Source organism: Anolis sagrei, chromosome 6 (genome assembly GCF_037176765.1).
Source record: "Anolis sagrei isolate rAnoSag1 chromosome 6, rAnoSag1.mat, whole genome shotgun sequence".
NCBI classification, from domain to species: domain Eukaryota; kingdom Metazoa; phylum Chordata; class Lepidosauria; order Squamata; family Dactyloidae; genus Anolis; species Anolis sagrei.
Window position 1 is genome coordinate 11,498,772 of NC_090026.1, and position 21,936 is coordinate 11,520,707.

At 44.5% G+C, this 21,936-nt stretch overlaps 1 protein-coding gene across 3 annotated transcripts in view; it reads left to right on the plus strand.

The window, feature by feature from the left end:
- The first annotated feature begins 2,947 nt into the window (after positions 1-2,947).
- Positions 2,948-21,936, plus strand: part of ARHGEF15 (Rho guanine nucleotide exchange factor 15) — a 61,005-nt gene continuing 42,016 nt past the window's right edge. Inside the window, exons 1-2 of one of the 3 annotated variants that reach the window (XM_067469774.1) lie at positions 2,948-3,123; positions 13,990-14,303. The gene's annotated coding sequence lies outside the window, so the exon portion shown is untranslated. Of the gene's footprint in view, positions 3,124-13,762; positions 14,304-21,936 lie in introns of those variants that run through there. The other 2 variants (XM_067469773.1, XM_060780092.2) reach the window with 2 other exon arrangements.

The window sequence follows — 21,936 nt, forward strand, 5'->3', positions numbered from 1 at the left end:
AGCATTGGGGCAATAGAAGTGGTGCAGAACTGAAAGACCTTGTGAAACTACAACTCCCAGGATTCTGCAGAATTGAGCCATGGCAGTGGAAGTGGTGCCAAACTGAAAGACCTTGTAAAACTACAACTCCCAGGTTTCTGCAGCATTGAGCCATGGCAGTGGAAGTGGTGCCGAACTGAAAGACCTTGTGAAACTACAACTCACAGGATTCCGCAGCATTGAGCCATGGCAGTGAAAGTGGTGCTGAACTGAAAGACCTTGTAAAACTACAACTCCCAGGATTCAGCAGCATTGAATCATGGCAGTGAAAGGGGTGCCAAACTGAAAGACCTTGCGAAATTACAACTCCCAGGATTCTGCAGCATTGAGCCATGGCAGTGGAAGTGGTGCCAAACTGAAAGACCTTGTGAAACTACAACTTCCAGGATTCTGCAGCATTGAGCCATGGCAGTGAAAGTGGTGCTGAACTGAAAGACCTTGTGAAACTACAACTTCCAGGATTCTGCAGCATTGAGCCATGGCAGTGAAAGTGGTGCCGAACTGAAAGACCTTGTGAAACTACAACTTCCAGGATTCTTCAGCATTGAGCCATGGCAGTGAAAGTGGTGCCGAACTGAAAGACCTTGTGAAACTACAACTTCCAGGATTCTGCAGCATTGAGCCATGGCAGTGAAAGTGGTGCTGAACTGAAAGACCTTGTGAAACTACAACTTCCAGGATTCTGCAGCATTGAGCCATGGCAGTGAAAGTGGTGCCGAACTGAAAGACCTTGTGAAACTACAACTCCCAGGATTCTGCAGCATTGAGTCATGGCAGTGAAAGTGGTGCCGAACTGAAAGACCTTGTAATACTACAACTCCCAGGATTCTGCAGCATTGAGCCATGACAGCCCAAGTGGTGCCGAACTGAAAGACCTTGTCAAATTACAACTCCCAGGATTCCACAACATTGAGTCATGGCAATAAAAGTGTTGCTGGAATATATGGCCGTGTGGACTCAGATAATCCAGTTCAAAGCAGTTATTGTGAATTACCTGCCTAGATATTCTGGATTATATGGCTGTGTGGAAGGATCCATAGTGTTACCCTGTTCAAAACAGATAATCTGAGATCAGATACTGGGTAATAAAGCAATGTAGAAGAGGCCCCAGTATTGGGGCTTGATGGGTTAAGCGATCCCTCATAGTCCGAGGATGATGGTCCTCCAAGTGCACCTTCTTCTTGGCATCTTCCTCGCCTCCATTCATGGCTCTTTGAATTCTGCAGCACTGCTGGTCACAGCTGACCTCCAGTTAGATTAGCATTCAAGGGCCAGGACTTCCCAGTTCTCAAGTGTTACCAGGAGTGAAGACTTTATGTCATTGGACACCACTTGAACCTTGCTGGCTCAATGCTCTAGAATCCTGGGATTTGCAGTTCGGGACTACAGATCTTATGAAACTGCAACCGCTCAGGATTTCATAACATTGAACCATGGCAGTTTAAAGTGGTGGCAAACTATATTCATTCCACAGTGTAGCCCAGGTATGGGCTAATTTGGGCCCTCCAGGGGTTTTGGGCTTCACCTCCCTCCATTCCTAACAGCCTCAGGCCCCTTCCTTTTCCCCCTCAGGCACTTAAGACTTGCAGTGGAGGATCTAAGCTTGCAGTGGAGCATCTAGACTTGCAATGGAACATCTAGACTTGCAGTGGAGCATCTAGACTTGCAAAGGAGCATCTAGACTTGCAAAGGAGCATCTATGCTTGCAAAGGAGCATCTAGGCTTGCAATGGAACATCTAGACTTGCAAAGGAGCATCTAGACTTGCAATGGAGCATCTAGACTTGCAGCAGAGGATTTAGATTTGCACTGCAGGATCTAGACTTGCAATGGAGCATCTAGACTTGTAGCAGAGGATCTAGACTTGCAATGGAGCATCTAGACTTGCAGCAGATCTAGATTTGCAGTAGAGCATCTAGACTTGCAATGGAGCATCTAGACTTGTAGCAGAGGATGTAGATTTGCAGTGGATCTAGACTTGCAATGGAGCATCTGGACTTGCAATGGAGCATCTAGACTTGTAGCAGAGGATCTAGATTTGCAGTGGATCTAGACTTGCAATGGAGCATCTAGACTTGCAATGGAGCATCTAGACTTGTAGCGGAGGATCTAGACTTGCAGTGGATCTAGACTTGTAGTGGAGCATCTAGACTTCCAATCGAGCATCAAGACTTGCAGTGGAGCATCTAGACTTGTAGTGGAGGATCTATATTTGCAGTGGAGCATCTAGACTTGCAATCAAGCATCAAAACTTGCAATTGAGCATCTAGACTTTCAGTGGAGGACCTAGACTTGCAATGGAGCATCTAGACTTGCAACAGAGGATCTAGATTTGCAGTGGAGCATCTAGACTTGCAATTGAGCATCAAGACTTGCAGTGGAGCATCTCGACTTTCCATGGCACATCTAGACTTATGGCACATCTAGAACACCGAGAAAGAAGGTTGGGTGGGTTTACCATAATCCTGACCTGTATGTGTATGTTTGATCAAGGCACTGACAGGAATATTAGAGAGAGTGCTGTTGAACATGTGCAAAGTGCCTTGTGGACTTTTGGGGCAAGGCTAGGGGTTAAAGGGCAATGCAATGGGATAGAAATCCTCCCCTGCCTTAAGATTAAGCGGCTGAGGTGGGTGGGGTGGGGGAGGAAGGGGTCTGGGGCTGTTAGGAATGGTGGGAGGTGAGGTCCAAAACACCTGGAGGGCCCCAAGTTGGCCCTGAGCGAGTGGGACGACAAAGGAGCGCATCCTCCTTGCCAAACTGGGACAAGTCGGGCAGGAAAGGGCTGCAGTAGAGGAAACAGCCAAGGAACGGGGGAGGAACGGGGGAGGAACGAGGGAGGAACGAGAGAACGCCTTCTCCCCCCGTGAGAGAGGCAAACGAGGCCGGCTCCTTTCCTTCCTTCCATCGCCAGCTCCTTCCCCCTGCTCCTCCTCTCCGCCTCCCATCCGTCAAAGCGGGGAAGAGGCGGATCTTGCTTGGGAGCCCCGCAGGCGTGCGCCTCTCGCCGGACAAAGAGCCCCAGCCCAGCCCCAAAGAAGGAAGGCAAGGCAAGGAAGGAAGGAGGAGAGATCCCAGGCTGGAGGTGAGTTCGGGAAAGAGTCGACCAGAAAGCGGGTGTTTTTCTATTGTTTGCGTCTTTGTGTCGGGTCAGTGAGACTTTCTGCTAAGGTGGAAGAACACACACCACACTTTTCGCCTTGATTGACCACCACCCGAAGATCTATTGCTTTCCAACCCAGAGGTGGATTGATATTGATGGGGAGAGAGTGCCATTGAGCATGTGCAGAGCGCCTTGAGAGGCTGAATGAGTCTCCTCCAAAGGAGAACTACTCAGGCAGGGTCAGGGACTAAAGAGCCACACAGAGGAATAGGAAAGCTCCTCTGTGGCCCCAATACTGGGAAGCTGTACTAGAAACTTGGCTTTTGTGTATCTGTGTTGTTGTTTGTGTGTGTGTTTACTTACTTACTTACTTACTTACTATATTTGTATATACTGCCCTTCTCAGCCCTTAGGTGACTCAGGGCGGTTTACAATGGCAACAATTCGATGCTCAAAAACACCACAAAACATTTAAGAACATTGACACATAATATAAAACCATAACAAGAATACTAAAAGCATACATCATTTGCGTCTGCTAATAAAAACATTGTCCCATCTCGTCGTCCGGACGTTCCAATTCCTATGTCTTTTACGTTGCATTTTCAAATGCTTGCTCAAACAACCAAGTCTTGACTCTCTTCCGAAATGTTAAGAGGGAGGGAGCCAATCTAATGTCCCCAGGAAGGGCGTTCCATAGCCGAGGGGCCACCACTGAGAAGGCCCTGTCTCTTGTCCCCACTAAATGTGTTTGCAATGCAGGTGGGATCGAGAGCAGGGCCTCTCCAGATGATCTTAAAGTGACTTTCTGGCATGGGAGCAAAAACATGCACACAGAGGCACACATGTCTTCTCGCCCTGAATGCACACCAACCAAAGATCTTTCATTTTGTACAGATCTAGTATATCTATATCTACATCTGTATCTATATCTATCTATATATTTGTTTGTGTGTGTTTGATTTACATGACTGTCTGGTAAGGGAGCAAATACACCCACACAGAGGCACACATGTCTTCTTGCCCTGAATGCACACCAACCAAATATCTTTGCACACCAACCAAAGATCTTTCATTGTGTAGAGATCTAGTATATCTATATCTATATCTGTATTTATATCTATCTATATATTTGTTTGTGTGTGTTTGATTTGTGTGACTTTCCAATAAGTGAGCAAACACACCCACACAGAGGCACACGTGTCTTCTAGCCCTGAATGCACACCAACCAAATATCTTTCATTGTGCAGAGATCTAGTATATCTATATCTATATCTGTATATCTATCTATCTATCTATTTGTTTGTGTGTGTTTGATTTATGTGACTGTCTGGTAAGGGAGCAAACACACCCACACAGAGGCACACATGTCTTCTCGCCCTGAATGCACACCAACCAAATATCTTTTGTTTTGTACAGATCTAGTATATCTATATCTATATCTGTATCTCTTTATATATTTGTTTGTGTGTGTTTGATTTATGTGACTTTCTGGTAAGGGAGCAAACACACTCACACAGAGGCCCCCACCGCACATCAACCAAAGATATTTCATTTTGTACATATCTATTAGTATTGTATGTGGAAAGTGCCCTTGAGTATGTGTAGATTGCCTTGGGTTGGCTCCAGTCTGCACTCTGCACATGCTCAATGGCACTCTGCCAGTGTTTGGATTACTAAGCCAGGGCTAGGGGCTCACATTAGGCTTCTAGATTTGCAGTGGAGCATCTAGACTTGCAATGAAGTATCTAGGCTTGCAAAGGAGAAACTAAACTTGCAGTGGAGCATCCAGACTTGCAATGGAAGACCTAGACTTGTATTGGAGCATCTAGATTTGCGTTGAAAGCATCTAGGTTTGCATTGGAGCATCTAGCCTTGCAGTGGAGCATCTAGACTTCCAATGGAGCATCTAGACTTGCAATGGAGCATCTAGAGTTGCAGTGGAAGAACTAGATTTGCAATGGAGTATCTAGACTTGCAATGGTGCATCCAGACTTGCAGTGAAGTATCTAGACTTGCAATGGAGCATCTAGACTTGCAATGGAGCATCTAGACTTACAATGGAGCATCTAGATTTGCTTTGGAGCATCTAGACTTGCATTGGAGCATCTAGACTTGCAATGGAGCATCTCGACTTGCCATGGCACATCTAGAAGAAGATCCAAACAGAAGGATGAGTGGGTTTACCATAATCCTGACTTGTGTGTGTGTGTTTGATCAATGCATTGACAGGAATATTAGTTAGGGAGAGTGCTGTTGAACATGTGCAAAGTGCCTTGTGGACTACTGAGGCAAGGCTAGGGGTTAAATGGCTATGCAAAGGGATATAAATACTCCCTTTTCTTCTTGGTACTGGGTAGCTCTATTTGAAACTTGCCTTTTGTCTGTGTGTGTGTGTGTATGTATGTATATATATATGTGTATGTGTGTGCCTGTTTGGCCTGTTTGACACATACATACATGTCTCCTTACCCTGACTGCCCATCACCCAAAGATATCTTGTTTTGCAGCACCACCGTTGGTTGATATGGAAGGGAAGATGGCCATTGAGCATGTGCAGAGTGGCCTTAGTGAGGCTGGGCAGATCTGCATTGGTGGGAAATTACTGAGCCGGGGCTAAGCTGCTAATCTGTGACTCTTGGTACCTTGCAGTGCAACCAGATGGGTTGGGCGAAGCTACCATAAACCTGACTTTTCTGTGGTTGTATATATGTTGATGTGTTTGATGTATTTGAGTTTTTCCTAAGGGAGAGTCCTCTCGCTCCGATTTCCTACCTCCCAAAGATCTCTCCTTTCCGGCACAGCAATGGGTTGACATTGGAGAGGGAGATAGTGCTGCTGGGCATGTGCAGAGTGTCCAGGCTGGCCCTAGTGAGTCTGCACTGAAGGTTAATGCCTGTCTTCTGGACCTTGCAAGGTTTAAACACAAGGACGGAAACATTCCTGCAAAGTAATATTTATCTATCTATAGTTATAAGTAGATATATAGATAACAGGAAGTGGTTTTGCTAGTTTAGACATAAGTGTACTAATCATGAAGTGGGGCTAGAGGTTGATGCCTGTCCCCTGGACCTTGCAAGGGCCATACAAAGAGCCGGAAATGTTCTCACAAAATAATATTTATCTATCTATAGATATAAAGTAGATATTTCGATACCAGGAAGTGGTTTTGCTAGTTTAGACATAAGTGTACTTGTGTTCACAATGTTCAACCGCGCAAGGACTCTGTTTTAATGCGGTTTGACACCACTTTAACTTCTATGGTTTAATACTGTGGAAAGCAGGGAGATGTAATTTGGCAAGACACCACCACTCTTTGCTAGAGAGGGCTAAAGACCTTGCAAAACATCCAACCCAATGTCACTTTTTTGCGGCTACTGAGCATGTCAAATTTTTACTGAGCGGCTTTGTGTAGGAAGGTTGGCTATGTAGACCAAATGTATCAAAACCAAGGCCCACGGGCTGCATCCAGCCTGTCATGTCAATTTATTTGGCCCTCCAGATCTTGGACAACAAGTCCTGTATTTTTTGTCATTACACTGATGTGGTAAAGGTAATGGTTTTTCCCTGACATTAAGTCCAGTCGTGTCCGACTCTGGTGGTTGGTGCTCATCTCCATTTCTAAGCCAAAGAGCTGGCATTGTCCATAGACACCTCCAAGGTCATGTGGCCAGCATGATGGCATGGAGCCCCATTACCTTATCGCAGAAGCAGTACCTATTGATCTACTCACATTTGCATGTTTTTGAATCGCTAGGTTGGCAGAAGCTGGGGCTAACAGTGGGAGCTCATGTTGCTGCCTAGATTCGGACCTGCGACTTCTCAGTCAGCAAGTTCAGCAGCTCAGCACATTAACCCATTGTGCCACTGGCAGTGATGTAGGCAGTGATGTAGACTATGCTTTTTAGAGGCTGACTTTCCACATCTCCAAACATTGAGATTCTATGAATAGGCTACAAACTGCTCCTCTGTTTCGCTGGTTTGGCTTTGACACAGCTTCTTGTTGACTTGCTATGTTTTGCTCTCCATACTTCTCTTTGTTGATAACCACAAGCCGAGTCTTCCTTGTTTGAAATGCTTGCGACCAGCTCTCATAATCTGCGAAACAGCGTTGCCAGCAACCAAGGGTGCCTCTGCACTGTAGAATTAATGCAGTTTGATATCACTTTAACTGGCATGGCTCAAAGGCTGTGAAATTATAGTAGTTGTAGTTTGGTGAGGCACCCGCAACCTTGTGTAGAGGAGGCTAAAGACCTTGTAAAGCTACAACTCCCATGATTCCATAGCATTAAGCCATGGCAACTGAAGGGGGAATCAAACTGCATTAACTCTACTGTGTAGATGCAGTCCAAGAAGGCTGGTGTGGAAATGAAATCTAACCCTAAACAGTATGATTTTCTGTGTTGTTGTAGGTTTTTTCAAGCTATATGGCCATGTTCTAGAGGCATTTCCCCCCTGACGTTTTGCCTGCATCTATGGCAAGCATCCTCAGAGGTAGTGATTTTCAATGGTCACCATTCAGTACATTGGCAATTCCAATCTTTATCTTCCTGTTCAGATTAGCCATTTGCCACTTGGATAATGCTAGTCCTGACTGGCTGCTGCGTCATTCACTGGGTCCCTTTGCTAGTCAGCTGGATGCCTGATAAAATCTAGATGACTTTGCCCTGCAGTTGCAACTTGCTGTGCCTGGTCATAAAACACATGAGCCTTGGGGGCAAGTTCCTATTGCGACTTTACTAGAGGCCCTGAAATGTGTTCTGAGAATCACAAAGTCCCCTGGATGTTCTTGGGCTGGAATTCCCAGCAAGGAGATTCCATCTGAACATGAGGAAGAACTTCCTGACTGTGAGAGCCGTTCAGCAGTGGAACTCTCTGCCCTGGAGTGTGGTGGAGACTCCTTCTTTGGAAGCTTTTAAACAGAGGCTGGATGGCCACATGTCAGGGGTGCTTTGAATGCAATATTCCTGCTTCTTGGCAGGGGGTTGGACTGGATGGCCCATGAGATCTCTTCCAACTCTTTGATTCTATGATTTCCCTAGGCTATGTTAGTTAGGGGATGCTGGGGTTTGTAGTCCAACAAGATCCAGAGGCTTGCAAGATTCCCTATCTACCCTAAGCAGAATGATCAGTTCTGAGTTCGGGGAAGTGTGTCAGCCAATTCCTTTTTTGTATTGTCGAATATTATTTGAGAACACAGAAATGCTGGATCACTCTCACAACCATCATGTCAGACTACAAAGAGAAGCCATTGAAATCCACAAGCAGGTGGACAATTTCAACAGAAAAGAGGAAACCATGAAAATGAACAAAATCTGGCTACCAGTATTAAAAAACTCAAAAATTACAATAGCAAAACAACAGAGAGGAAACAAACAAGGACATCTAATCACCTCTCAACAAAAGACTGCCCCAGGCACTGCCAGGCCATCAAATGCTAATCAAGGTGGTCACACCTAGCTCCAACAGACAAGAGTCCTTTGTCCCACCCGGGTCATTCCACAGATATATAAACCCCTTTTCCTAGTTCCAGCAGACCTCACTATCTCTGAGGATGCTTGCCATAGATGCAGGCGAAACATCAGGAGAGAATGCCTCTAGAACATGGCCATATAGCCCGAAAAAACCTACAACAACCCAATTCCTTTTTTGAAAGCTACGACATCCAGCATATCATGTACTGTCTGTCCACAATGGATTCTGTATACACGATTCCACCATCCATGAAAAAAAAAATCCAAAAGCAAATCTTGGTTTTGCCATTTTATATAGTGTACATCATCTCACTATTGTATGAGGGTTATCCAGAAAGTAAGGTTACAAGGCACGTAGCTCTTGTGGGCAATTTTCTCGGGGGAAGTTGGTATAACTGCTGTGTATGTAGTGGGAAGCCAGTAGAAGCGAACGAGCAGTGCCAGTCGTCAGTAGCTCATCAACTGGCATTGTGGCGAAGGTTAGAGATGAGCGTCCTCATTCTGTTTCCCTCCAAGTGCGAAATTAAGCGGCTGAGGGGGGAAAGGAAAGGGCCTGAGGCTGTTAGGAATGGTGGGAGTTGAAGTTCAAACATCTGGAGGGCCAAAGTTTACCCATGCTGGTGTAGATGCACGTGGTGAAGGTAGTCCTAAATTGCCTGCGGGTCTGTGCACACCCTGAAAGTCCCAAAACATAACATTTCCAACCTTTGGCTTTAGGAAAGGAAAGAGTGGTCTGAACTGTTTGAGGGTGAGAGTTCAGATTTGAGGGTTAAGAGATCAGATGAAATGACAGGAAACCTGGAGGCAAGACATGAGTCACTTTCTCCTGGACTAAAAGCAGAAACACGCAGGAGAAAAGCCTTCTTGCTGCAACTCTGGTCCTGAGCAGGTATTGAAACCAGGAAATATTGGTGACTAGTCATGGGCAGTGGCGCATTTGCAGGTTCCAAAGTTGCTAGTCTCGCTGTGTGTTTTATTTCGAGGAAGCAAAAGCAGAAAAACAGCTGAGCAAGTGCTGGCAGGACACATGTGCCTTGGAAACAGGTGGCATTAGTCTGTGGGTGTTGTGAGTGTGTGCATTTGCCCAACCGTACTGGCTTTTTGCTCTGCTTATGAGCTTTGCTTTGGAATGTGGTTGGATATCGTAAAAAACAGAAAGCAAAATCAGAACTGATCTGACAGGACTCTTGTTTACACTACATTACTGTTATTTAAATTCAGTTTTCCTGGATGTATTCACTGAAAGCACGTGATCATCCAGGTTGGTTGTGAACAACCATTATGACATATCAGCTTGCAGTTTCAATAAGATTGTTATGATGACCTTTGTCCATCATCCAAAACCTTTGGCCATAAATCCCACATTTATTGCGGAGTTATGTCTGCTTAGAGATAAGAGACAAATTTCTGTTTGGTATTCTCCAGACACACATAAAAGTACAAAGCAAGGGTGGGAGGGTAAGACTGCAATCTGGTGCAGAATTATAGACTCTGGGATGGTGAAGTGGCTTAAGAGTTGAAGTACAAACTCTGGAGACCAATGTACATTAGGCTTGTGCAATCTGGGTAAACCTTGACCCATTTCGTGTCCCGGCTTTCGGTGGGGGCCTCAATCCATTTTTGGGAACAATTTTGAGAGATATCTCTTTTTGCTTTGGTGTGCCGAAAGAGCAATTAAACCCTTGTGCTGGCAGGACTGACGACCAACAGGTCACAGGTTGGAATCCAGGGAGAGTGCCGATGAGCTCCCTCTGTCAGCTCCAGCTCACCTTTTGGGGACATGAGAGAAGCCTCCCACAAGGTTGGTAAAACATCAAAACATCCAGACATCCCCTGGGCAGCATCCTTGCAGACAGCCAATTCTTGAACTGTGGAATTGATGCCACTTTAAATGCCATGGCTCTATGTTAAAGGAATCAAGAGAGTTATCATTTTATAAGGTCTGCCAAAGAGTTATGGATCCTTCACCAAACTACACCTCCCATGGTTCTATAGCACTGAGCCATAGCATTTGAAATACAATACCGCCTGAGCTCTGTGAGTGCAGCATTTTTCTGAATGAAGCAGAGAGTGTTTGAGGACCGGGAAATCCGTAGGGATACCAAGGTGCTTGTTTATAAAGCTATTGTCCTCCCAAACCTGCTATACACTTGCAAGACGTGGACTATCTACAGATATCACATGCAACTCCTAGAATGATTCCATCAGTGTTGCCTCCAAAAAATCCTGAAAATCTCTTAGTAAGACAAGCGGACAATGTCAGCGTGCTGGAAGAAGCAAAGACCACCAGCATTGAAGTGATGGTCCTCTGCCACCAACTCTGCTGGACCGGCCACGTTGTCCGGATGCCTGACCACCGTCTCCCAAAGCAGCTGCTCTACTCTGAACTCAAGAAGGGAAAACGGAATGCTGGTGGGCAGGAAAAGAGATTTAAATATGGCTCAAAAGCCAACCTTAAAAACTCTGGCATAGACACTGGGAACTGGGAAGCCTTGGCTCTTGAGCGCTCCAGCTGGAGGTCAGATGTGACTAGCAGTGCTGTAGAATTTGAAGAAGCACGAATGGAGGGCAAAAGAGGGAAATGTTCCAAGAGGAAGCAGCATCAAGCCAACCCTGACTGGGACTGCCTTCCACCTGGAAACCAATGCCCACACTGTGGGAGAATATGCAGATCAAGAATAGGGCTCCACAGTCACCTATGGACCCACTGCCAGTGCACCGATCTTGGAAGACAATCCTACTCGGACTAAGGGATTGCCTAAGTGGAAAAGCGAGCCATAGCTTTTGTAGTGATGGTCTATTCTACAGTGGAGGTGGACCCTAGTAATTATCTCAGTGCTCTTTGTTTACTTTGAAGGGATTTTATACCCAGGGAAAGTTTTTGAAAGTGGCATCTCTTACTTCCACCTCGACTTCGTACTGCTATAAAACACATTGGCCAGTGTGCCTAACTTCACCCAGTGGTATGCCAACGGTTTCCACCCTTTCCGCTCTTCCATTTCATGCAACAGGTAGAATATTTGTTTTGGACGGAGGGAGATCCAGACGCACATTCCTGCTCAGACATGAATCTGGGTGGGTGCTCTTAGGTTAGGCCGCGCCATGGTTTCTTAAGATATCTCATGAAAGTATAAGAAGTGAACGAATTGCCCAATCCCGTCTCAAAAGAGCTTTAGAAATGGTTGCACCCTCCAGCTTGCATGAAAACACTTTCTCAGTCCTTGCAGAGAGATTTAAGTATGTGGCTAAAAAAAATCAGCTGGGTGTGAATAGGTTACCTAGGAATGACTCTCAGTGAACCTTTGGATGCCTTGCTTCCAAATCAGACTGGATCTACACTGCGATATAATGAAGCTGCCTACTCAATGGGTGCATTTACACTGTTGATTTAATGCAGTTTGGCATCACTTTAACTGCCATGTCTCAGTGCTGTGGAATCTTGGGAGTTGTAGTCTGGCGGGCAGCAGCCTTGGCAGAGAAAACTGAAGACCTTGTAAAACTACATCTCCCAAGATTCCATAGCCTTGAACCAAGGCAGTTAAAGTGCTATCAAAATGTATTAATTCTACAGTGTATCTGCATTATTTATTTATTTACAGTATTTATATTCCATCCTTCTCACCCTGCAGGGCACTCAGGGCAGATTACAATGTACATATTCATGGCAAACAGTCAGTGCCACTAGACATACAACATATATAGACAGACACAGAGGCAATTTAACATTCCAGCTTTCCAGCTTCATGAGGTTATGCTCGATTCTGGTCACAGTGGGAGCTGCCACTTCACCATCTATTTGTGACACCGAGTCCTTGATGGAGTACTTCCTCATTCTTACACATGCTGCTGGAAGGTTTTATGGTGTCGTAAATTAGTTAAATTAGCGTCCCTGCATAAAGCGGTACCTAAATTTCCTACTTGATAGATACAACTGTCTTTCAGGCTGCATAGGTCATCAGCAAGCTAGACTATTAATGGTCGGGAGCTCACTCCAACCCGGGCTGGCTTTAAACTCATGACCTCTTGGTCAGTAGTGATTTAATGCACCTGGCTACTAACTAGCTGTGCCACAACCCGGTCCATGATACTTGAGGTGAGATCTGGGAGATCTAACCCAGAACAGATTATTCTCAAATTATTATTGTTGTTGTATTGTCAAAGGCTGTCATGGCCAGAATCACTGGGTTGATGTGAGTTTTCCGGTCTGTATGATCATGTTCCAGAAGCATTCTCTCCTGACGTATGGCAGTCATCCTCAGAGGTTGTGAGGTCTCTAGGAAACTAGGAAAGTGGTGTTTATATATTTGTGAAATGTCCAGGGTGGGAGAAAGAACACTTGTCTGCAGCTGGCTACTAACTAGCTGTGCCACAACACGGTCCACGATACTTGGAGTGAGATCTGGGAGATCTAATCCCGAAAAAATTATTCTCAAATTATTATTATAATAATTATTATTGTATTGTCAAAGGCTGTCATGGCTGGAATCACTGGGTTGATGTGAGTTTTCCGATCTGTATGGCCATGTTCCAGAAGCATTCTCTCCTGATGTTTCGCCTGCATCTATGGCAGGCATCCTCAGAGGTTGTGAGAACTGTTGGAAACTAGGCAAGTGGGGTTTATATATCTGTGGAATGATGTCCAGGGTGGCAGAAAGAACTCTTGTCTGTTTGAGGCAGATGTGAATATTGCCATTGGCCATCCTAATTAATATTTAATGGCCTTGTAGTTTCAAGGTCTGGCTGCGTCCTGCCTGAGGGAATCCTTTGTTGGGAGGTGATTAGCTGTCCCTGATTGTTTCTTGTCTGGAATTCCTCTGTTGTTGTTATTATTTAACTGATGTGGAAGGTAGAAAGCAGGAGAACATATGGCATGTTTGAAGTTAGTTTTGGTATTTCTTTTCTGGCTTTTTGTATTTGTTAGGATGTTTGTCATACGATAACAATGTAATCCTTTTCAAAGACAATATTTTGACACTGCAAGAAAGCAAGTTTTAACTTGATGAGAGCAGCCCTCCCTTAAATAGACTCTGGGATGGAATTTGCATGTTTAATCAAATCTGTAGTCCGGGGAGTGTGTTTGCATCATTCAGTCTGCCTTTAGCCAGCTTGTTGGTGGCCCCTTCTGGCTTTCCGGGTAGCAGCAAACTCCTTCCTAAACTCTAAGTACATGTGTACAGCGCCTGCCTTCCTGGCTGCCACTCCCTTCCTTTCAAATGAATGTGAAAGCCCCTTTTTCCTTTGCTCTCCTTTGCCTTTCTGCCTGCAAAGGCATCTATCTGTCTGCCCATCCCTTCCTGCTTTTGTGCCGTGACCAAGCCAAGGAAAGGCAAGATCTCCTTCCACCAACACCACCCACCTTCTCCTTTTCCTGCAGCCAACTCTCCATCCCTTTGAAACAAGGAGGGGTTTGATCCATTGCCGAAAGGAGGACCACAGGGAGAGCTGGCTGGGGGCACCTCCGTTGCGGCAGCTTGCCGAATCCACCCCTTCGCCTCATCCTCCAGCAAAGAGAGAAAGCAAAGAGAAGCTGCTTCCCCCCCTCTTCTTGACAACTGTCTTGCTTTTATCTGCTCCTCTCTGGATTTCGGAGCCGAGGATGCAAAAGAGTCTCCGCTCCAAGGAAGAGAGTATTTTCTTGCAGAAGGTCGACTTAGGAAAATGCTCCAGAGGAACATCTGGAACTGAAGGGTAATGGATCTTTCTTGTCATAGGAGCTCAGGGAAAGGTGGGCATAACAAAGGGGATTTTTTGAACAATGGGAAGCTTATTTGGGAATGCAGGGAGGTTCATATTTAAGATCAGAGGAGAAACCAAGCAGGAATTTGGACCCATGATTTGAGGATTAGCAAAAGGACATCAGGTAATTAGTTCTGATTCCCCCCCCCCCCCCCCAAGATCTGTTTGAAGAAGTGTTTCCCAACCTGGGGGTCAGGACACCTGGGGGGGGGGGGTGTGATGTGGAGTTCAGAGGGTTCACCAAAGTACATCAGAAAACACATATTTCTGATGGTTTTAGGAACCCTTTTGGCAGAGAAGCTGAATATCTCTCTTCCTGTCCTTCTCTTCCTTTTTGGGTGTTGGTGAACTACATCTCCTAGAATTCAAAAACAGCCCCCCAACGCCACCAGTATTCAATGTTGGCCGTGTAGGTAGAGTGCCAAGCTTGGTGCAGATACAAGGGCTGGATTGAGAGCGCTCTGATTGTAGGTGAACTATAAATCCCAGCAACTATAACCCCGGTGGCGCAGTAGGTTAAAGCACTGAGCTGCTGAGCTTGTTGATCGAAAGGTCGCAGGTTCGATTCTGGGGAGCGGCGTGAGCTTCCTCTGTCAGCCCTAGCTTCTGCCAACCTAGCAGTTTGAAAACATGCAAATGTGAGTAGATCAATAGGTACCGCTCCGGCGGGAAGGTAACGGCGCTCCATGCAGTCATGCCGGCCACATGACCTTGGAGGTGTCTACGGACAACGCTGGCTCTTCGGCTTAGAAATGGAGATGAGCACCACACCCCAGAGTCAGACATGACTGGACTTAATGTCAGGGGACTACCTTTACCTTTACTATAACTCTCAAATGTCAAGGTCTATTTTCTCCAAACTCCACTGGTGTTCGCATTTGGGCATATTGAGTATTTGTTCCAAGTTTAGTCCAGATCCATCATTGTTTGGGTCCACAGTGTTCTCCGGATGGAGGTGAACTACAATTCCAAAATTCAAGGTCAATGCCCACCAAACCTTTCCAGTATTTTCTGTAGGTCATGGGAGTTCTGTGTGCCGAGTTTGGTTCAATTCCATCGTTGTTGGAGTTCAGAATGCTCTTTAATTGTAGGTGAACTATAAATCCCAGCAACTACATCTCCCAAATGACAAAGTCAATGCCCTCCCCCAATCTCACCAGTATTCAAATTTGTGCCAAATGTGGTCCAGTGAATGAAAATACATCCTGAACATCAGATATTTAGATTACGATTCATAATAGTAGCAAAATGACAGTTGTGAAGTAGCAATGAAAATAATGTTATGGTTGGGGGTCACCACAACATGAGGAACTGTATTAAGGGGTCGCGGCGTTAGGAAGGTTGAGGATCACTGGTTTAAAGAAATCTGCATTTTCTGCCACTTATCAAGCTGGATTTCTTTTCAGTAAATCAGAACATCTCCCCTTGGGCATGTAGATCTGATTTAAGGTTTCTTTAGGAATAGATTATCAAGACAATCTTCAAGAACTCTAGAAATGGTCTCCTTCTACTCAGGGGAAATCTGGGCTTTCAATGTATTGAGATGTAAGTCTCTTTCTTTCTTTCTTTCTTTCTTTCTTTCTTTCTGTTAAGATCTGCACCACAAAGCAAAATGACATGCCGCTTTCCTTTGTTCTTCCACCTTCTCCTGATAATCCTAAACTTCAGTAATATTGAAGGAGGGAGAGGGGAAAATGGATTTCCTTGTTAAGGAAATTATGTTGTGCATTTTCTTAAACTCTCTCCCTTTTCCAAGGCAGCTTAGTTCTCAGTTCTAGGATTGAGTGGGCGTATCAGAACTACCCACTTTCTAGGACAGTATTTTTCAACCTTCCTAATGCCGCAACCCCTTAATACAGTTCCTCATGTTGTGGTGACCTCCAATCATAAAATTATTTTTGTTGCTACTTCACAATTGTAAGTTTCCTACTGTAATTAACCATAATGTAAATGTCTGATATGCAGGGTGTATTTTCATTCACTGGATGAAATTTGGCACAAATACCCGATATGCCTAAATCTGAATACTGGTGGGGTTGGTGGTGGGGTGTGTGTGTGATTTTGGTATTTAGGAGTTGTAGTTGCTGGGATTTATAGTTAACCTATAATCAAAGAGCATTCTGAACTCTGGGCTTTATCGTTATGGGTTATTCTGAATTCAACCAGTGATGGAATTGAACCAAACTTGGCACACAAAACTCCCATGACCAACAAAAAATACTGGAAGGGTTTGGTGGGCATTGACCTTGAGTTTTGGAGTTGTAGTTCACCTACATACAGAGAGCACTGTGGACTCAAACAATGATGGATCTGGACCAAACTTGGCACGAATACTCAATATGCTCAAATGTGAACTCTGGTGGAGTTTGGGGAAAATGGGCAATGGAATTGAACCAAACTTGGCACACAGAACTCCCATGACCAACAGAAAATACTGGAAGGGTTTGGTGGGCATTGACCTTGAGTTTTGGAGTTATAGTTCACCTACATCCAGAGAGCACTGTGGACTCAAACAATGATACGTCTGGATCAAATTTGCCACAGATACTCAATATGCCCAAATGTGAACTTTGGTGGAGTTTGGGGAAAATAGACCTTGATATTTGGGAGTTGGCGTTCCTGGGATTTATAGTTCACCCACAATCAAAGAACATTCTGAACCCCACCAATGATAGAATTGGGCCAAACTTCTCATATAGAACCCCCATGACCAACAGAAAATACTGTGTTTCCTGATAGTCTTTGGCAACCTCTCTGACACCCCTCCCAGGGGCCCCGACCCCCAGGTTGAGAAACACTGTTCTAGGCAAAGGGGAAAGACGTACATTTCATCCCACATAAAAAGGACCATACAACAGTCTCCCATTGCAACAATTCTGGCTTCACCATGATGAAATAGTCACAAAGTCTGCGGACATAAAATATGTCCTGGATGAGACGCATGAGTTTTCTTTTTCTCCTGGAGTTCAATGCTTATTGTGGCTTTGCAGTTTCCCGCTTTATGTGGTTCCCAGTTTCGAATGATTCATCCAAACCGTTGGATTTCTTTCTTTTTTTCCAAATTGGAAAAAGAACACAATGAGTGTGCAGAGACTTCAATGCCAGCCTCGAGGAGAATGGGAATAGTTCCAGGAAGGAGAACAAACTGGATGGGATGTTGAAACCAAGAGTGTTTATGAGCATGTGCAAAGTAGCCAGCCATAGGTAGGCTTTTCCTTCAGTGGAAAAAATAATGTCAGATTTGTTGTCAAAGGCTTTCATGGCTGGAATCACTGGGTTGCTGTGAGTTTTCCCTCCTGACGTGATGTGGGTGAAACATCAGGAGAGAATGTTTCTGGAACATGACCATACAGCCTGGAAAACTCAGAGCAGCTCAATGTCAGATCTATTATCCTGATTTTACCAGTGCAAGAAACCAGTCACTGTTCTGTTTTTGTTTTTTCCTGAGGGGAAAACATTTGGCCACTCTGCGTATGCTCAAAAGCACGCCTGGTTATACCAGCATGCCTTAATTCCCAGATGACTTCTATTTGTGGCATAAGTTTTGGTCTTGGTGGATGCCATCCCTTCTTTGTTACTCTGTTGTCATTGTTGTGTGGCTACAAGAAAATTCTGATTTATACTGATGTAGTGGACAGCCTATAATGGTATTTTTTGGGGCAGAATTATGAAGAATTTTGTTGTTATCTTCCTCTGAGGCTGAGAGAGCGTGACTTTCTGAAGGTCACCCAGTGGGTTTCCATGGATGAGCAGGAATTCGAGTCCTGATCTCCTGAACTGTAGTCCAATGTTCAAACCACTGCACCAGGCATGGGGAAAAAATTGGGCCCTCCAGGTGTTTTGGACTTCAACCCCCACAATTCCTAACAGCCGATACTATGTATGCATATATGCAACTCTTTACAATTCCTCAAAAGAGATGCCACAAAGTTATAATTCCTTCAACTCTAACATGGAAGGAACCTGGGGCTGTTAGGAATGGTGGGAGTTGAAGTCCAAAACATCTGGAGGGCCCAAGTTTGCCCATGAACACAGCACTGGACCATATTATGGCTTTGTGTTAATCATAATTTAGAACCCAAATTGTAACATGCATATTGGGCAAAACCAAGAACTAGAACAACAAGGCACCTTAAACAAGGCTTTGGTGGCATGTTTATTTGACATCAGATGCTAAGAATGCTGTTTCAGTTGCCAGGCAGATATGTCCATATATAACAGGAAAGAAATGTAGAAACCAAATCTGAAGGAGTTGAAATGCAAGAAAGACAGGTTTAAATCGCTTTGTGAAAGCTCAGATATATATAAAATCATGACAGTGACTCTACTTTACTTTACTTTACTTACTTACTTAGGCGATCCCTCGTAGTCAGAGGATGATGGTCCTCCAAGTGTAGGAGGACCATCATCTAAAGCAGAGGACCATCATCTAAAACACTCTAAAGCAGTGTTTCTCAACCTTCCTAACGCCGCAACCCCTTAATACAGTTAATACCATTCCTCATATTGTGGTGACCCTCAACCATACAATTATTTTTGTTGCTACTTCATAACAGTAATTTTGCTACTGTTATGAATTGTAAAGGAAGAGGGACCGACCAGGGGCAAGATGGATGGATGGCATCCTTGAAGTGACTGGATTGACCTTGAAGGAGCTGGGGGTGGTGACGGCCGACAGGGAGCTCTGGCGTGGGCTGGTCAATGAGGTCATGAAGAGTTGGAAATGACTGAACGAATGAACAACAACAATGAATTGTAATGTAAATATCACATATGCAGGATGTATTCATTAACTGGAGGAAATTTGGCAGAAATACCTAATATGCCCAAATTTGAATAATGGTGGGGTTTGGGGGGGGGGGGGATTGATATTGTCATTTGGGAGTTGTAGTTGCTGGGATTTATAGTTAACCTACAATCAAAGAGCATTCTGAACTCCACCAATGATGGAATGAAACCAAACTTGGCACACAGAACTCTCACGATCAACAGAAAATACTAAAAGGGTTTGGTGGGCATTGACCTTGAGTTTTGGAGTTGTAGTTCACCTACATCCAGAGAGCACTGTGGACTCGAACAATGATGGATCTGGACCAAACTTGGCACGAATACTCAATATGCCCAAATGTCAACACTGGTGGAGTTTGGGGAAAATAGACCATGACATTTGGGAGTTGTAGTTGCTGGGATTTATAGTTCACCCACATTCAAAGAGCATTCTGAATCCCACCAAGGGTAGAATTGGACCAAACTTCCCACACAGAACCCCCATAGCCAACAAAAAATACTGTTTTCTGATGGTCTTTGATGACCCTTCTGACACCCCCTTGCAACCCCCCCCCCCCAGGGGTCCTGACCCCTAGGTTAAGAAATGCTGCTCTAAAGCATCCTGACATTGAGAAACTGCATGCAGTAGGTCTCCATTTAGGCTAAAGGTGAATGAATTCAGCGTCTTAGTAAGTGTTTTGCCCGATTTCCTTTTAAAGTAACATAATTCAGCTATGGGAAACTTGGGGCCCGTGATGGAGTGTTTGGAGAGATCGCATAGATATCCTACTAGTCTTTGAAAATTGCTATTTCTAATGTGAAATGGGGCCCATTTATTCTTTTATGGAGAGGCAAATCTATTTGTACTACATATGACTTCATTGCTGGCAGAGGATAGTCTATGACACATTAGACAATAAGATGGTGAATGGGTCTTTTATGTTATTTGGTGCTATGAGATTTGCATCTGGGTTTGTTGCAAAGTTGGTTGGATCTCTGTTGTATGATTTACTATTGATAAGAAGCAGCTGCTTCAGGTTTGCACTTTGAGAGTGGAAATAAGTAAAAGTAAAGGTTTTTACATTAGGTCTCATTGAGTCCAACTCTTGGGGATGGTGATCATCTCCATTTCTAATCTGAAGAGCCAGCATTGTCTATAGACACCTCCAAGGTCATGTGGCCAGCATGACTGCATGGAGCACCGTTACCTTCCCGCCAAAACGGTACCTATTGTTGTCCATAGACACCTTCTAGGTAACGTGGCTGGCATGACTGCATGGAGCACCATTACCTTCCCGCCAAAGCAGTACCTATTGATCTACTCATATTTGCATGTTTTCAAATTGCTAGGTTGGCAGGAGCTGTGGCTAACAACGGGAGCTCATCCTGTCCAGTGGATTTGAACTGTGACCTTCCAGTCAGCAAGTTCTGCAGCTTAGGGATTTAATCCACTGTACCACTGCACCCACCGGAGTGGAAATAGATATATTTCAGGGTGCGTCTACATTTTAGAATTAACACAGTTTGACCTCACTTTAACTGCCATGGTTTAAGCTCTATTTGCCTTTCCTTTAGTTAATGCAAGCTCTATTGAATGCAATGCAGACACCACAGGTATCTGTTCTGCTTCTGTTTTGCCATCCAGGTGTAAATAGTAATATATAAATAATAGAAATCACCACTATATAAAAATCATAATCAGGAAACAATGCTGACTGAATAATCCTTGCCATTTCCCTTCCATAATCCTTGAACCATTTCCTCTCTTCTGTACCAAGAGGATTCTAAGTTAAATTTTCCCATTTCCTGCGTCCGGAAAGACGCATTTCCTTTCTCGGTGGAAAAGGGCTTGAGGGTAGGATTCATGCAGAGACTATAGCCAGGAAGAAACTGGTCCTCACTGCAGGATTTTCCCCAAGGTTGGAGAAACCAGTTTCACCATTATAAGGAGAGAAAATACAGCAGAATTGGTTAAGGTATGGCTGTATCTCCCATCTTTTACATTCTTCAATGTATCTTCCTACTATATTGTCAAAGTCTTTCATGGCCAGAGTCACTGGGTTGTTCTGAGTGTTCTGGGCTGTATGGCCATGTTCCAGAAGCATTCTCTCCTGACGTTTTACCCGCATCTATGGCAAGCATCCTCAGAGGTTGTGAGGTCTGTTGGAAATTAGGAAAATGGGATTTATATATATGTGGAATAATGTCCAGGGTGGGAGAAAGAACTCTTGTCTGAGGAAGGTGTGGATATTTCAGTTGGCCACCTTGATTAGCATTTAATGGCCTAGCAGTTAGAAGGTCTGGCTTTTTAGTTCTTGGGGGAATCCATTGTTGGGAGGTGATTAGCTGGCCCTGATTGTGTCTTGTCTGAAATTCCTGTTTATCTTTCTACTGATGGCTTGGCTAGGGTTATAGAACCATTATATGATGAAGAAGAAGAAGGAGAAAAGGAGAAGAAGGAGGAGAAGGAGAAGGAGGAGGAGAAGGAGAAGGAGAAGGAGAAGGAGGAGAAGAAGATCTACTTTATTTTTCTAACCCCGACTTCCATCTCCCCAAAGGGACTCGGGGCAGCTTACATGCGGCCCAAGCCCAAGGCAGAATACAATTAAAAGCAAAGCAAAAACAATTAAGACAGCATAAAACAGCGTAAAACAACATAACAATAATAGCTAGCAACAACAATAACAGCAGACTAATTTTGGAAGTGGGGATGAAAACCACTACGTGAACTAGTTAAAGGATAAGTGGTTTAGTAAGGTGGACAGCAATGTATAACGGCATAGGAAATATCATGGAAACAGAGTAAATTAACAGGGTC